General features: G+C 40.0%; 1 protein-coding gene across 9 annotated transcripts in view; it reads right to left on the reverse strand.

Moving 5' to 3' along the window:
- The window catches only part of FOXP2 (forkhead box P2), a 346,296-nt gene that overhangs the window by 308,201 nt on the left and 19,784 nt on the right, over positions 1 to 18,311 (reverse strand). Inside the window, exon 1 of one of the 9 annotated variants that reach the window (XM_060279587.2) lies at positions 1 to 3,920. This exon is cut by the window's left edge and continues 4,200 nt beyond it. The exons of the other annotated variants lie outside the window; for them this stretch is intronic. The gene's annotated coding sequence lies outside the window, so the exon portion shown is untranslated. Of the gene's footprint in view, positions 3,921 to 18,311 lie in introns of those variants that run through there. 9 annotated transcript variants of the gene reach the window in all.

The following is an 18,311-nucleotide window of genomic DNA, read 5'->3' on the forward strand; positions in this document are numbered from 1 at the left end:
TTAGACATCTTGTAAAGACATATTTACTTACTCCGGAATTTGATTAAGGGTTTCTTTCCTGCTCTCATTGTGCTGCAATATAGCTCCTAATGTACCGTTACAGTGGTTTGGTTGTTTATTCTATATTCTATATTGTTATGCCATATCCTGCTCTGAGATTGATTTTTAATTGTGAGTTATGAATCATTTAAAAAAGAACAAAGCTGTTAATGAGTGGTCAAAATGTTGTATGGCACAGAATGTTTCAATACACATTTGGTAATTTTGTCACCATATCAATTTCCCCCACCCACCCCTAAAGACGCAAATTAGTTTGGTAGATTCTTGAATTCACGCTTGCCTTATTGTAACACTGCCTCAGTGTTTTGTTTGGGGGCAAGCTGACCTGTTCAGTTACAATGAAGTTCACAGTTGTTCCTGCGTGTGAACTCACACCAAGGTGTATGTGCAGCAGGAAACTTTCAGTAACATGCAAAAATGCCATTACACAGAAAAGCCCCCTTACTGCTGCTTTTTCAGGCCACGTATGTCATCATTAGATCACAGATTTACAGCAGAAAGTTAACACATCTGGGAAAGTAGCAGCAAATTCATAGTCTTTGGTGTGTTACAGGCCAGGGTGGTGTAGTGATTAGACTGTTGGGTTTTGATCAGGGACCTGTGTATTTAAATTCCCAATCAGTCATAAAGCTCATTAGGTGAGCTTGGGGCTGTTACTTTCTCTAAGCATGGTCTACCGTCTACCTCAATAAAGTGGGAATCCCACCATGACTCAAGAGGTTAGGTACAAAAGTTGACGATGACAGTAATAATGATGAAAATGATAATAGTTTATGATCCAACAAGCCAGATGAAATAACAAAATAACTATAAAGTAACTAAAACTAAACATTTTAATACTTTTGCTCCACACATGGTTGAGCTAAATTTTTATTTTGCCTCACAGAATCCACGTTTTAAAAATCTATATATTACAACCACCACCATCATCATCAGATCCACTCTTAAAGAGACTGTATTTATTAATCCATACACTTACGGTCATTTTCAGCAGGTTGGTGGTCTAATCATAAAAAACACATTATTATTAGCACTTATATAAATGTCATCAATATATGCAACAGGACCCAAGCCAAGGTACTCATAACGTAACATTGGACAAAAGGAGAGGGAAACAAGTATTCAGTTCAGTTGCACATAATCAGATTGGCTTTCAATGGGGAAAAGGATTAAGAGGCTGAGAACTGGGCTGATTCTGTTAGCCCCTTAACCCTGATTTTCACATGTGTGGGAAGTGGGCAGGTGGGGGGGGGGTCTATGCGCAAAGACCAAGCTCCCTGCTTCCAACATCTCCCACAATGCATGGATGGTGAAGGGCAGGCACATCTTACACACCTCTGCTCTCCTCCATACCATTACAATATTGAGAAGAACACCTGCAGGGATATTCTATTGCCTTCAAATTATCAATTCAACTGTGTTCTAAGAGCATTTAAAAACTACAAGTGGTACAGTATGCAGTGGCCAGATTATTAATTTAGGAATGACCCTTGTTAAAAGTTCACCACTATCTACCTGACTGCCTCAAGGTTCAATTTAAAAGTGCTGGTTTTATCCTTTGAATCTCTACATACCCTGGGATCTTTTTATCTAAAGTAGGGGTCACAATGAGCTCACAGAGGCATTCTCTGGCAATCACAAAGTCCCCTCCCCATGCTGGAAGTAGGCTTGAAAGAAGTGTTCTGTTGTACCCAAGTGTAGTGTGTTCAGTTGTGGGGTTAACAGCAGTTTCTCTGGTTTGCAAATGTGACCACAGGTCCCAAAAGGTTGGTGACCCCCCTCCCATATTAGCCAGACTACCATTTAAGTAGTAAGAGGCGAGTGTTCATTCTGCCCTGCCCTAGTGGACAGACAAAAGAGTAGGCTATTGCCCCTGAATGTTTATCAGCAGTGATAGTTTAGGTTTCCAGCCCACCATACCTTTTAAACCATATGGGCTAAGATCTGAACACTGTTACATAATTACTTTTATAGACTAGGCTTGAATATATCGATCCCATCAGTCCATGACATAAAATAGGTCAGAGCATCATTACGTACAAACTGATTTACATTATATATTACAAATTATCACTTCTGAAAACGCAACCATATATTTACTTTTCTCTGATCTGAAAGCATGAACCTGACCCTTAGCGAACAGTGACTTGCTTTGGAGCTATGCTAGCAGAAGGTAGCAACATATGCCCCAAGCCCCAAGTTGGATGCTCTTTCTACAGTCCAATGTGCTTGTCAAAAGATGTTACGATCATAAATCCACTTTGTCTAGAAATACTTCATTACTCTACAAGGAAAAATATTATTTTCTTTTTTCCTTGTACAAACAAAGACGTAAAGCATATTCATCCAAATTTATGTATAGAAATAAGTGACAGAATTTTAAAATGCAATCTACTCAGCTTAATATCAAATTCTGATTGCTATCATTTATACTATTTTTGATACACCATTATATAGGTTTTTTTATTTTAAAAAAACCCAAATTAAGGCACACAGCCACTGCCAAAATAATTCCCCTCTCCTACGCTCACTAATAAAAAGCTGAACCTATTGTAGTTACAGTATAAGTATTATTACAAGCAACTTAATATATTACTTATGCTTTGATGCAATTCTTCTTATAAAAAGAAATTTTTAAATTATACATTAGGAAGTACTTCTCCATCAGAAACAGTGAAGCAAGTTTCCCACAGGCATGCCAGAAATGTGTCTTTGTATACCAACAGGTCACATACACACTGGTGTGTGGCGGGGGTGTATAAATCTTGATAATAGAGTGGATGCTCAGGTTGCGAATGTGATCCGTGTGGGAGGCACGTTCACAACCCGCAGCAGCGTTCTCAACCCGCAGCGCCGCATCTGCGCGGGCCGCGATTCGGCGCTTCTGCACATGCGCAAAGCGCGATTTGGCGTTTCTGCGCATGTGTGAGTGCCGAAACCCAGAAGTAACCCGTTCCGGGACTTCCAGGTTCGGCGCAGTGCGCAACCCGAAAACGCACAACCTGAAGCGGCCGTAACCTGAGGTATGACTGTGTGCAAAGTAACAGAGTAGCTTACAGCTACGAAGTTAACTCCTCTTCTAGGTAATTGATAGCTTCTTTGAAAAGACTTTATATTCAAAATAACTTTACTTTCATAAACATATAACTGAGAAGAATATATTTACAACAGCATGCTTATTCAAACATGGGTACATTCTCACTTGAATTGTAGATCTCACTCAGGCCTTACAGTTTCTTATGAACGGCTTTTACTTTCACCTCAGCAGTATTTTCTCTGCTCCTATTAACTTTTAGGAATCTTCCTCTGTCTGTCTCACTTCAGACAGATGACACTGACACACAGTAGTATCCTGAGAAACCTCTCCCAGCAGCCATACTCCCTCACAGATAGAGAGAAGCAGAAAGGCACTTACAAAACAAGTTACTGGAATAACGGTCACAACAGAATGGAACGCCTCTCTCACGTGACTCACAGTCATCCAATCACATGAGAGCTACTGACAAAGGGGGTGGGGAAACCATGTTAAAAGTACACAGTAATTTAACATAAGCAAACATTCCCATTTCAGGAAATTAAACCATTATCCTTAACACACACACACCACTTAAGATATGCTGGGGAATTTTGCAGTGTATTTTAATTTCCCCAGAATTGGCTATCACAAATGGTTATGTATGTGTGCTGCCCTCTAACTGTTGGTAGCAAAGAGCATGGCACTAGGTCTCCGTTGGCTAGGTCTGGGAGTTAGGAGGTAGCCGAACCAACACAGCAACTTCTCTTCTTGAGACAGGTGCTGCCAGACTAGATTAGCTAAGGTGATGGTTTTCCCCTGAACTGCAGCAATGTCTAGGGCAGGGGTCAGTGAACTTTTTCAGCAGGGGGCCGGTCCACTGCCCCTCAGACCTTGTGGGGGGCAGACTATATTTTTTTGGGGGGGTGGGGGAATGAACGAATTTCTATGCCCCACAAATAACCCAGAGATGCATTTTAAATAAAAAGGACACATTCTACTCATGTAAAAACACACTGATTCCCGGACCATCTGCGGACCGGATTTAGAAGGCGATTGGGCCAGATCCGGCCCCCGGACCTTAGTTTGCCTACCCATGGTCTAGGGCAGGGGTGGCCAACTCCCAAGAGACTATGATCTACTCACAGAGTTAAAAACTGGGAGTGATCTACCCCCTTTTGGGGGGTTCAGGTCAAAGCTGTTGAGTTTTTTTAAGGAAGGGAAGCCCTGTTTTGGGGGGTTTAGGCCAAACTTGTTGAGCTTCTTTTAGGAGGGAGGAAGGCCCATTTTTGTTTAGGGCTTCAGGTCATAGTTGTTCAGCGTTTTTAGGGAGGAGGAAAATTTTGGGTGAGCTTTTTTGGGGTGCCAGTGATCTAGCAGTGATCTACCACAGACATCCAGTGATCTACCTGTTGGACATGCCTGGTCTAGGGCATGGATAGACAAACTAAGGCCTGCAGGCCGGATCAGGCCAATTGCCTTCTGGATCCAGTGTGCGGATGGTCCAGGAATCGCCACGTGGATCACCAGTGCGCGTGTTCTTTCCTGCTTCCTCCCTCTCCCTCACATGGCGGTGCCACCTCCTGGCTTGTCCCCACCCGGCCTAGAGAAGGAAGGGGGCTGGGCTTTGTTGGTGCCAGCAGCAGGAACGCTCAAGCGGCTGCCATTTTAAGCAGCCCCTCTCCAGAGCCCTTTCGTGCACCACTCATCGTCCCTCCGCTGCCGCCGCCAGCCCCTAGCGCTTGCAAGACACAGGTAAGCAGCCACCAGGGCTCGTGGTACTCTTGCATCATTATTTTTCAAAATATAGTCCGGCCCCCACAAAATCTGAGGGACAGTGGATCGGCCCCCTGCTGAAAACGTTTGCTGACCCCTGGTCTAGGGAGACCCACCATGGTCCCTTTGGGGAATGAAGCGAAGCATTTAAGAAGTGCCCAGGGGAGGAGGGAGAATATGTAAGCATGGGTTTCATTCCAGTACCACCAAGCCCTGGTTTGGCCTAGCACACGAACCACCCCATTGCCTACATAAAAGCACAAAACTGAAACACTGGTTCTAGATTAGAACACCTCTTCTGCACATTTCTAAAGGCAGAGGCAACTAAAAAGTAAGGATGATCCTACACATGGGAGCTACAACTATAATCCTGACATTTTTTTAAAGTCATGTACTGTATAGTTTCTTTTTAATACGATGTAATATGGGTTCAACTACAGATTTCAATGGTTGTGATATGTTCCTCTGCCAATATATGCACACTTGGCATATTTGTCTGTGTGTGCCTGTGTCTTTATCAGGTTCAGCATCATCTTGCATGTGAATACATTCAGATGCACGTACAAAACACACTTTAAATTCAGCTAAATATTTATTCATTGTGGGATTGTAGCAGCTCTGAAAAGGCAGCTGCAATATATTGTGTAAATATTTTTTTTTTAAAAAAACCCTGCCTGCAAAACTCTCAGTTGTAATTATTGTTCATTCTGGTTCATCATAGTATCTAGGGAGGAGTAATAATAAAAATGAACATTTTCTTACACCATCTGCACTCATGCTACAAACACTATTAGGAATATTTTCAAACATTTATAGTTAAGTTTTAAATGCTACAACATTACATTTACTCATAAATTTACAGTGTGTGCATGTTTGTGTCATTTTCCTAGCATTTAACACCTCAGTTCTTCAAATTGGAGAACTGTAGAGTGCTTGCACGAAGGTTAAATAAGTGAGGCACAAGTAACACATGACTTCGTTTTGCAGTTTGCTAGATGTTTGCCTGTGCATTTCAAACCCTTTCAGTGGGAGTCACAGCTAAGAGGAAGGCCAAGTGGCTGTGAAAAGTGGCTGAAACATTCCAGGCATTGTCTATGATTCCCAATCTGTATTTTTCTACAGAAGAGACGACCACTGAGAAGGGGAGTAAGTTCAAATTCTATTGGAGAACAAAAAAGGTTCAAAAACTCCCCATTTGTCTTCTATAGAGAGCTGAGAGGAACATGAAGAGGGACATATCCTGGTACAGTGGTACCTCGACATCTGAATGACTCAACTTCCGAAGGTTTCGACTTACAAAGTCAACAACCCTGGAGGTTTTTTCGCCCTGCGCACAGTCCGCGCATGGGCAGAAGTGCAAAATCACGCTTCGCGCATGCGCAAAACGGGCGCTTCAACAACCGAAGACTTCGACTTACGAAGAGCGCCGCAGAACGGATCGCCTTCGTAAGTCAAGGCACCACTGTACTCAGGTTTGCCTAAGAACCTTCTTCATCTAGCCATATTCCAATCTGAGAGCCAGTTAATGTTTTTCCTCTATAACCAAGAAACACTGAACTCTCCATTCCACAGCAAAACACAAATTGAAATGAAGTTGCATGTTGAGGCAATTTCCACGGGGACCTTGCTGCAGCTTTAGCAATGTACTGGCTAGTTAACACATCCTTTTCTTCATGAGTATGAGCCCAGTCACAAGTTAGGACAGATTACACAGAACTGGGAATTACTTTGTAAATCAACCCTACGGCCACAAGATTTTGTAATAAAACTCAGTTAATTTCTACAGGAACAGATCTGCAAAAAAACAAAAAACCGCAGATTGCACAATTTACTCCTACCTTTTTTGTAACATTCTCCCGCGTCCCCTCCACTTTTTCTCTTACAGCTTAATATTTAAAATTTAAAACAATTTTGTATTGAAATGTAAAGCCTTGCGTGGGGATACTACAGAGAGAGAGGAGGGTCAGGGCAATGGGTGGAAATTTCCCTTATTTTAGACCTACTCCAGTATTTGTCCACAATATCATTTGATGGATTGCATGTGTGAATTTGAAAATGACATATTATTTCATCCTTACTTTCAACTGAATGTACGTTTTGATAGGAATTTACATCCAAGTGTGTTTGATATTTTAATTTTTGTATGGATAAATGTTTATTTCTGACTGACGGTCGAATTAAGTCTGATTGATTGACATCCAAGTGCACATCATATGCACATTATACTGCAAGCAATGCAGTCCACACTAATTTTCAGGCATGCAGCTCTTTTTCTACAGAGATTAGGTAAGTGGCTCCATAGAAGCTACTGGAGTTGGGCACCTCCTCAGACCTATTCATCTGCAAAGCATGTACAAACTATGCTTGGCCACAAATTAGAGAGTAACTAATTAAGCAAAATACACAACTTGGGGAGCGGGAGGCAGTTCAGACACAGGACTCATTCTCTTAGCTCCTAGTCATAGCTTCATGTACGTGTGACCTTAAACACTGGCCTAGATATACATGTATTAGAGATTCATTTTCTACTCTTGTGCATGAAGAAAACAGTCAAAGGTAACACATGAAGCAGCACTGGGATAGTTTGTGGCATCCACTTAAAACACTGAACACTGAGATGCTAGCTGTCACATGGACAAATCAGTGCACTCCTTTTACATCTGATGCATTTATGAATTGTCTTTTAAACCATTGTAAGACAAGGTTAAAGTGTCTACTTATATCTTTAGCAAATAGCTACCAAGTTCTGAATGGCAGAAAAGGGTGTTTTTCAGACAAACTGTAGGCCCTACGGAAGGCATTTTACTGCTCACTACTCCTGCCAACCTAACAGTTCAAAAGCACGTCAAAGTGCAAGTAGATAAATAGGTACCACTCCAGCGGGAAGGCAAATGGCATTTCCGTGCACCAATCTGGTTCACCAGAGCGGCGTAGTCATGCTGGTCACATGACCCAGAAGCTGTCTGCGGACAAACGCCGGATCCTTAAGCCAGTAAAGAGAGATGAGTGCCACAACCCCAGAGTCACCCGTGACTGGATCTCACACACACTTACCTTGCATCTGTTTTTATGTGTTCTGAATGCTGCACAACCTTGCTGTGGACTATTGGTTTTTCACTCCTTAGACATGCAGGTTCATACTGCTCAACAGAGATTACGGCTGTCTATCTACACAGGAACCTACCATGGTATCAGCATATTTTATTACCATGAATCCTATTCTTTCATGCTCTCAAAGACCCTCATTCCTAGGTCAGTTCAATCTGCAACAGCAAGGCAATTAATAAGAAAAAGCTTCAAAAGGTCAATGGGTAGCATTCAGATAGGAAAGGTTTACAGTCTGTTATTTTAAAATTTTCTCTCTATTTTTCCTATTTATTTATTTCTTTATGAGAATGTTTCCAAACTTGTCACAACATGACTAGCACCACTAGAAATATACCACTACAGAAACTTTAGAAATATTAGCAAGTTGTTCTTAGAGAGCATGGGGTCACTTTTATGCACTCTGGCCCTGTTGTGGTTGTCCTATAAACAAATGGAATTATTTAATAAAAAAATTACCATAAACTGTAATATCAAACCTAATCTAAATTTGGTCTTCAAATTACTAGTTCTTCATTATCATCCTTTAGCAGGCCAACCTACAAAAACATATGCTTCTGAAATTAATGGGTCTTAAAAAGTGCTTAGCTATTGCTCAAATACGGCCTTAATGTCCAGCTGAAAATGTAATGCAGTATTTTACTAAATCTGCATTCAAAATCATAGCTATTTCAATTGCTTTTCCTGGGATGGGGAGAAAGTCCAGAAGTTTATCTTAAATTTGGGAGTGTTTCTATAGGTTCAGAAACTATAAAATAAATGTGTAATATCCACGTCAAGTGTGGATGCTAGCACATCACTGACGTCATGTTGTAAAACAGTGCATGATTCTGCAAACTGTATTTTGCTGCTGCTGTAATAACAAAAACACAGCTAGATCAGATTTCCTGAATAATTAAACAAAGTAAGTATGATTTAGGGTAATTCTTTTTAATTGCAGGTGATCCTAAAGAGCGCCACAGATTTCCTCTCAGGATCAGTATAGTTTGTGGAATCTGAGATCCTTTCTCTAAAGGGATGAATGTCTCATCAAAACATCTTATCAAAAAGCCATTGTGTTTTGTTAAGACCTTTATGGAGATTATGCATATTAGGGGAGAGGTAGTTAAGAAAAGGAATCAATAATTCACTCAATATTATATAAACTATTTTCTTAATTTCTTAATCAATGAGCACAGATTAGTGTTCTTCCTTGAAATTTAGAAGACGGGCAACCAAATGGTTAAAGTAAAACCAAAATTAACATGCGAAAGTAAAAAAAAAACTAGTTGATCCAAAATTGTCCCACTGATGTTATTATTTCAAAGTAATATTGCGAAGCACAAAGGGAAATAAGTCTTCACAGAAAATGCATACAGTCTTTAGTACTCAAGAGCTACCAAGGTATCTAGAGCGAAGCCTTTTAGTCGTTGATGAAATTATTTTTTAAAAAACCTTTAATACAAATCTGTCAGATCTCTCTCTACAGTGTTAGAACGCTACTCAAGTTACATTAAAATCTTTCTTATCCTTTCTTATGCATATAAAGGTATTTCAAATAGGTTTGAAAAAAAATATTTTTGAAACTGTAATTTATATTTTTTTATTTAAAAAAAAACAGCCTTAAAACCTGTCCAGCTATCTAAAGAAAACAAAATCTCTATATAGTGTACAGTCATAATCTAGTCTGTTAATATTTGCCCAACTGACAAAAACAAAAAAACACAGTCATACAGAAAAGTGTGAGCAAAAGTAGGCCTTCTCTTGTCTGTCTGGTAAGAGCACATCCTGCTGTTCCCTTGCTCTTTTACCTGCTTTAATGCTACAACCATATACAGTATGTTGTACGTACATAAACATCAAGCTGGGTGGAAACACAATAGCCCAAAAGAGATAGGCAAGGGCTTTGGAAGACACACACTGCTGTCACTAGTGGTCAAATTGCTTAGTTTACTTTACATGACTTGGGAGTATACCAGTGTGTGACCTTCCTCTCCTCCTATGACTGCAGGTTTGGCAAGGCTAAATCTGCCTCCTAGCACTGTCAACACTTAGCAATGCTACCCTATGTCTGTTCTCCATGCCCTTTCCTCCCATCTGCTCCAAAGCCCATCCATGAGTATCTATCATTTGCCTCTGAGTTATGAATGCCTTACAAAAAGGGTATTTACAAAGGCAAAGTTGTTATCATCCGAAACAGAAGCACTGATAGCTCAAGAGCGGCTGTAATTTCTACATGTAGAAATCACCTTAAACATGTTGTACATAAACTACATGACAATTTAGCAGTTATACACTAAATGAAATGTTACTTTGTTTTTACACACACACACACACACACACACACACACACACACACAACCAGAAGTATTGCTTTTCAAAAACTGACTACATTTAAGCAATTGAAATAACTTTTATGAGAAGCTGGTAACATGGAACAAGTTAGGTAGATTTCAAAAGGTCACAACACTGAGTACATTTGGTAACGAATACATGGCAAATCAGCAGTTATTCAAAGATTAACTAGGAAAAATAAAAACAAACTACAATCCACAAATTTCACACAGGCACAAACCCTGAATTGATACTGTGGCATGAATTCACCTGTACTGTAAGCAGAGATGGTCAAGTTCAATTAATTAGAACACATGAGCTCAGAAAGCTGTGATCACTGCTGTTTTAAATTAGCATGTGCAGTATGAATTAAGCATTTTCATAATTGCTTAGAAAGCAAGATGAATTAGGTATAAAGGAGAAAACTGACATATCTTTGATGAAAAGTCAGCTTCGAAAACCTTTATAGTATATTGTATCAGTTCACATTTTTCTCAGTTTTGCCTACTGTGTTATTTTTTCTTCTTCTAAATACCGGTAGGTATGATGTATTTAATGGTTTACTGGTATGTTGCAATGCGATGTTTGCATCCGTAGGCTGAAGCATGCTTTGCTACAACAGATGCCCTTCCTCGCAACTGGAAAGACACACCATGGTTCATATGAGAGGAAAGTTCATAACGTAATAGGCTTATAATATTTTTTGTGTGATTTTTTTAAAAAATTAACCCTTCCTGAGCTTGCAGGAAATCAGTCTGTTCTCTCACTGGCTGAATAGCAGTTAATGAATAACCTGAGATGTTTCTTCCTTGAAAACAAGACTGCAATCTCAAAGCTAGAGTGACTGAAAAATAAGTGGGGGAATCCCATAGGTTTGGTTAGCCTTCAGGCACCCAAAGAGAGGCAATCTGGGATGTGCTGAGACTGGCAGGTTTCTTCAAGCCTCTAGCATAGGGTGTGGTGGTGAAGTAAAGGGAATATTGCAGCTGCCTCCATCTCCAGCCCTGAAACAAGGTGGCATTACCTGAACAAGGAAGAGGACTATCATGAAAATAACTTACATCTGGCAACAGCCCCAACTGACTCATTCAAGTTAGCACATTTTCACCTAGAATAGTTTATCCCACCCCACCCCCACCCCGACCCCAGGCCAGGAAAGCTTCCATATCATGAAGCTCTTTGCTTTTTCCCTACTTAACACTACTGTTGCCTTGCAACAGATCTGCTTTCCAGGTTCGGCACAATGCACAAATGCTCGATCACGAACATTTTGAACACGTAAATGGGAGGCTGCCTGTATATGTATTGCCTCCGTGATTAAGAATGTGTATGAATCACATACTTTTCAAGATAAAAGTGAGCAGCAACCAAGAAAGGATCAGGCCACCAATGACACGTACAGCTTGCAACACGTATTTATTTTGTATTTGTTGTTTAGTCGTGTTCGACTCTCCGTGACCCCATGAACCAGAGTGTGCCTTGGAAACTCTCACTTTCTTCTCAAAGCTTTTCCTTTTATAAAACTTTTATAAAACTTCATCAATGGAGTTTTCTTGGCAAAATACTGGAGTGGTTTGCCAGTTCCTTCTCCAGGTGGATCACATTTAGTCTAAACTCTCAGCTATGACCTGTCTGTCTTGGGTGGCCCTGCATGGCATAGCTCATAGCTTCTTGGAGTTATTCAAGCCCCTTCGCCACCACAAGGAAGTGATCCATATATCTATATATGCTGTATATTTTGTATACGTGTGTTAATACACCAAGAAGTGGCACCCTGGTTCAGTTTAGGCATTATGGCTAAACAAAAGTGCTGTAGGTTGTATGATTCCTTTATCCTGCTGAGTACCAATTCCAATCTGGACTTCACAGTGTTATGGTTATCAAAAATCAGGAAGTCTGAATCAGGAAAACCATGGCAATTTTAAGCCAGAAAGGAAGGGAATTGGGGCCAGAATGGAAGGATGGAAGGATGGAAGGAGGGAGAGGACAAGCCCACAACACATTCCCAGTGGCCAAATCAGTTTAACTATGACCATCAAAATAACAGTGTCTACTCAGAAGTACCGGTAAGTCCTATTGAATTCACTACGCAGGGTTAGAAAAGCAGCACATTAGTTGAGTGAGGGAACAGAATTACATAGATTTTTAGACTTTGTAAAAAAAAAAAGTGGGAAGAATAGTTCTCTAGAGACATTTTTCTTACCACAAATGTCTGCTTTAAAAGTCATTTTAAAGTATTTGAGATGGGCTTCTCACCAAATATGGGCTTTTCTGTTTTAAAAGTCAATTGTTAACAATACATATTCCATATGTACTGAGTAGCTTTGAGAGAAATGTCATTATTACACAACTTTTCTTTTCTCTTAGGAGATAGGGTTTCTCATGACCTCACACCTAGACTTTTTCTTTCCAAGGATCAGAACCTACATTTTATTACACAGATGCCACAAAATAGAGTAACAAATTTGTGAAAGATGTCCAAACAGGCCCCTAGCAAACAAGCTGTTAATTACAAATATGACAGACTCATTATGTGGACCTATTCCACCATCTGGGGTAACGATCAACAACACAAAAGCAGGGAAAATAGTTCAAATTAGGAAATCATAACTAATTCATGTGGGCATGACAAAAAAAGGGAGAGAGATTCTCCCAGGACTCCGGAAGATTAAAGTTACCTGCCTGCCTTAAGTTTAATACTTAAGAGTTAAATACTTTTATGAAAGCAAATACACACTATGTTGCATTTTGCAGTGAAGCCATTTATGACAGCCTATTACAGGAGTGTATAAGATTAATATCGATAGAGCAGTATTTGCCCACGTGTATCTCCTTACAGTAGCATACCAATGCACATGAAAGTGCACATATACACAATGCACATACACAACCCCACAAGCTTCTTGTTTTGGCGAGATTTTGTCTTGCAGCAATGCAATATTTAAAAGCAGGAATAAGTGTAAGACCACTTATATGCTAAGGGTTGTCAAACTTTTTGGACCTGCAGGCACAACTGGAATGAAGAGGAAGTGCTATAGGCAGCCATCACAAAATGGCTGTCATGGGGATGTGGCATTAAGAAAATTAGAGAACAGTCAGTGCTGCGTGCTGCTCCCTACTCCCATGAACAACCTCATGCTTGTCATGGCAAGACACTTACGTCCTGCTGGTCCCGATTGTGCAGATTGCAAAATAGTGATCACACAGCATGATGCTGTTACTGCGTGTCAACAACAGGAAGCATTCCCCAGTCCAAGAAAAGATGAAAGGTGCATACTATATGCACACACTGATCACAGACAAACATGTATCTCTCTCTCTCTCCAAAGCGTGCACACACACACACATATACACCCACTCCCCCCCCCCCCGTCCCATCTTGTATACATTCAGGAAATCTCACAATGGGGGAAGACAGTGCTTCCCATTTGGGGAGTGAGGGAGCAAAATCGAAAATCAAATCCAAAGAATACATGATGGCCCCCAGGCTACATATATGTATACCATTCCCAGCCACATAGGGAAATTGTACTTCTATCTAGGAGGGACACAAACTTCTGTTATCGATGCTTCAGATTTGGCGTCAATTACTTAAGAAATCACTAAAAGGCAGTATACCATTTTGCTTAATATGCTTCTCTCTCCAGGATAATGATTTGTTTAAAGAATGGTTTTATTTTCATTTGTATTATTATAAACATTTTTCCTGAACGCTATTAGCTGGATACCTTGCTTTATTCCTGCTTTTGGGGGGAGTATTCTTTGTTGAAATTACTACATTTCTGTATCAATTGACAGGCAGCCTAAACATATTTCACAATTATTTTGGCTTAATGCATTCAGTCTTCAATATTACTCTACTGCAAGCAAGAGTCTACAGAAGTATGCTACAATGTTTTATTTTCTGAAATGTATTGGTGAGTACATAAACCAAAACATTTGTTTTCTAAAAGTGATGACTTTCCCCCAGATTGTAGTACATTTATAAACATCAAGATGATTCAATGGTTTTGCACTCTGTTGTTCACGGCCGTCTTAAGCATGTCGGGCGCCCGGGCGCCGTGGTGCGGAGATCGCTCCGGCACCCCCGCCCCGTTTCTTGCTGCCCCGCGCCACCCACCTTCCCCTAGAGCCGGCCCTGCTGTTGTTATGTATAGGAAGGAACATCACTCGTCTGAAAGAGCTTCCTGCACACATTGTAACATGGGCATTAACAACTTGAGAAAAGTAATGATGAAGGATTGCCATAAATAAGCAATATTGCAATCAAGTCATGAACTAATGCTAATTAGTGCATTATTTGGCAGGGGTGGGAGCTCTGTTCACTTTTGAAATTAAAAAAAACTACCAGAGTTAAGATGGAAGAAAGTCAAAGGCAAGAGTAAATGAACAGCAGACAGGAGAGGAGACCTTAAAAGAATTAATAGAAAGCTTGGGTAAACAATGTCTATTGGAAAACAGAATTCTATCTTACGGAGAAATTTGAGGAAACCAATTAGTTAAGCTGGCAAAGCTTAAGTGCAACAGAACTGAACATGTATAAATATAAATGGACAAGAAATATCTCCAGACATATTTTTTTTATTTCAAATAGTATCCCGTCCTCATTTCAATTTATTCCAAAGGAGATTAAAATATAATGCCGTGAATCAAATTAATTATGCTTATTGTTTAAATTCTAGCCACCAGGTGCCTGCTCAAAATGAGTATCGTGTAAACAGCAGCTCTGGAATTATTTAGAAGAGGTTCTGGATTTGACAACCCCCTCCCCTAAGAGCAAGAGTCCTCATAACTGTTGAGCTGTAGCAACTCTTCAAAGAGGATAGATATATCCTCCTCGTTCTAAAGGAGACAGAAATCCAAAGTGCACAGGGAACCCAAGATGTTTAAGGATTTAGAATTTTAGTCACCTCATTCCGAGTCACCCACAGCCTGTGAGGAATCACCTGGGTACAGCACATTACCACAGACAAGTCTTGAGGTTACAAATGAAAAAAACTGCCTAAAAGTGAACAGGGGGGGAAAGCACCTTCCATATTGCCATCGTTTGATGACCTTACTGCAGTCACAGATCCAGGAGCAAAGAAAGGTTGGACATCTCTATTGCCTGGGAAGGCAGTCACTATGAATGGGAGGCAGGACAACTCTTAGTTCAGTATTATGCTGATTCATCTACAACCTGCTATCCTGCACCTACTCAATTCTGAACTGAAATCAGAAGAGAAGGAAAAACAAAACTGTGTGACACAGATTCAATGAGTGAGAGGGCTCAACTGATCAACTAGTTCTGATTCCTTTGTTAACAAAAGATACCCTATTCACAGCTTGCCATGTCGCTGAACTCAAAAAAAAAAGCAGGTTAATCTTAACTTGGGTTAGTGGAAACAAGCCATCTTTAATCTATAAAATCCATGAACCTGGCTTGTTTTCACTAACCATGGTTAAAATAAACCATAGTTCTGGGATTGCATGAAACCCAAGTATGACTGGGTTATTTCTCACTAAACCATGTTTTAGCATTATGACTGAACACAGTCAATACACCTTATAAGCCATGAGTTGGGGAAAAAGATAGATCAGAATTTACTGGTAGATTTCAGAGTGATTAGCAAAGGTTCTAACTCCCAGTTATTTAACAACAACAAAAATACTTTCCCCCATTTAAATAAGTTGCTGAATGAGGAAAGCTAAGCAGGAGTGGACCTGTATGGGAAAGGACTGTGAGCTCAATTGAGTTCTAGTACTGAAACAAATGCCTATATTTACAATGTTTTCAGAGTATCCTGTTCTTTGTATGTTGTTTGCACCTGACTTTGTTTCAGATTCTAGTGAAAAACAAGCCTGCAGTTTGCTCGCCTATTATAAACAATAAAACACTCAAAAACTAGTAAAACAAAAAAGAACTGTGGAGTATTTATAAAACAAGCAAACAGAACTACTGATGTTACTTTACAGCTCAGGGATAGCCTGGCACTTACATGACAGTGGTGCTACTGGGCAGCTTCCTTGGGGAAGTAATTCTAAAGGCTGGGTGCCACTACAGAAAAGGCCCTTATCATTTATTTTCAAATTTTGTTATTTAAAGCAATATCCAAAACAAATCCTCACCACTAATGCATTGTCTCATACATCAAACTCTAAACTGCAAAATGAATAGAGACTTTTGCACTGATGTGGATAATTAAACTGCAAAAGCTTCACAGACTTAAGAAACAAAATGCAGTCTTTTATCAAAAGCAGTCATTCTATCTCAGCCTGACAGTTAACAGCATATGATCTAGTAAACAAATACTTTCACACAGTACAAAAGTGCCATTAAAGGCCAAAACTGTCAACACAAATTCCATTCTTACAAGAGGGGGGGAAATATAAACTGTTGATCACCTCTGGTTGCCTTAACTAGCATGGAGGTTGTCATGGAAACATTTCTGCGAAGTTCACAGTGATGAAACACAAACACTTCCAGTTTAATTGCTATTAGGTTTAGCATACCACAGTTTATTTATACTCAAAGCGCATTATGATAAAATGCAGTAGAGAGTAGAAACCCCTGATGATCTACCATAACAAATCCAAGGATGAGATTTCAAAAGGAACAAACAAGGAAAATTAAAAATACAGGAAAATTCACAAACTTTTATAACACAATTGTCTCTTAAAGCTACTTAGTCTTTTTGCCAGCATGTAGTTTTTTGAACAAAAAAAGAAAGCCCTTAAAGTAAGGAACTATATTGATAATATGGACGTATACATGAGTCCAATTAAATGACTATGCCCTATCTAAATTATGCCTAACTTTAATTCAGTGTATTTTGTGTACAGTGGTACCTTGGGTTAAGAACTTAATTCGTTCTGGAGGTCCGTTCTTAACCTGAAACTGTTCTTAACCTGAGATACCACTTTAGCTAATGGGGCCTCCCGCTGCCACTGCGCTGTCGCCACGCAATTTCTGTTCTCATCCTGAAGCAAAGTTTTTAACCTGAGGTACTATTTCTGGGTTAGCGGAGTCTGTAACCTGAAGCGTCTGTAACCCGAGGTACCACTGTAGTCTCTTTTTAGCATCATTGTGACACCACTAAGCAGGACTCAAAGTATGGAAGTTAACTGCTAAACTAGATCCAGTTTTTTTTGTATTAATATAGTAAAATTTCCAACCTGCCCTAGTTGTCTTAAGTGTAAAAACACCAGGGAGAACTTCATCCCACATCAATCTACACATGACTCGCCAGCACTGGAGAGGCAAATGGTGACTGAAGTCTAGCCTCTTGTGTGGTAGTTCCACAACAGTGGAACTCTCAAGAAAGAGGTCTGCCTAGCACGAAGTTTAATGTCATTTACACACCAGATGATATCTCTTTATTATCCCAGGCCTTTTAGATCTCTCCTTTTTAACTCAATAGTTATCTGGCCACATAGGTATTGTGCTTTTGCATGTGTTCCATAGAATTGTATAGCTGGAATGGACCAAGAAGGTCATCTTGTCCAAACCCCCTGCAATGTAGAAATCCTTTGCCCAACATGAGGCTCAAACCCATATTATTTTTAATTTAATTTATTATTATTATTTTTAATTGTTTCAATTTTATGTTGGGAGCCATTCTTTAAGAATATTATACAGAAGAGAAAAATATTAAATATCCATTTTTTAAAGGGGGGGGGTAATTTTGCTGGATCAAACCTGAAGTTTCATCTAGTCCAGGATTGTCTTGATTTACATATACCAATAATCCAAGCACTGTTTGCAGAATCTGGATGTCGCTGCAAGCCAGAAAGCAAGAGAACAAGTGAGAAGGAAAAGGAAGGGTCAAACCATGGTTTGTCATTGTGTATGAACTGAACTACTTCATATCAAAAAGTAGCGAGCCTGATCTCTCTGATAGTCACAAGATGAAGACAACAGATTAACTCACTTGTCCCTGCAGCCTGGTTTCTGTTTCTGAAAATGGAGTCCATGCAGGGGTAAACAATACAGGGTCCTAAAGCTCCCGCCCCAGGAGTATTGGACAGGCTGACAGATATTGCGAGTCCAACAATATACTGAGGG

The sequence above is a fragment of the Zootoca vivipara genome, chromosome 9 (genome assembly GCF_965207765.1).
Source record: "Zootoca vivipara chromosome 9, rZooViv2.hap1.1, whole genome shotgun sequence".
In the NCBI taxonomy this organism is placed as follows: Eukaryota; Metazoa; Chordata; class Lepidosauria; order Squamata; family Lacertidae; genus Zootoca; species Zootoca vivipara.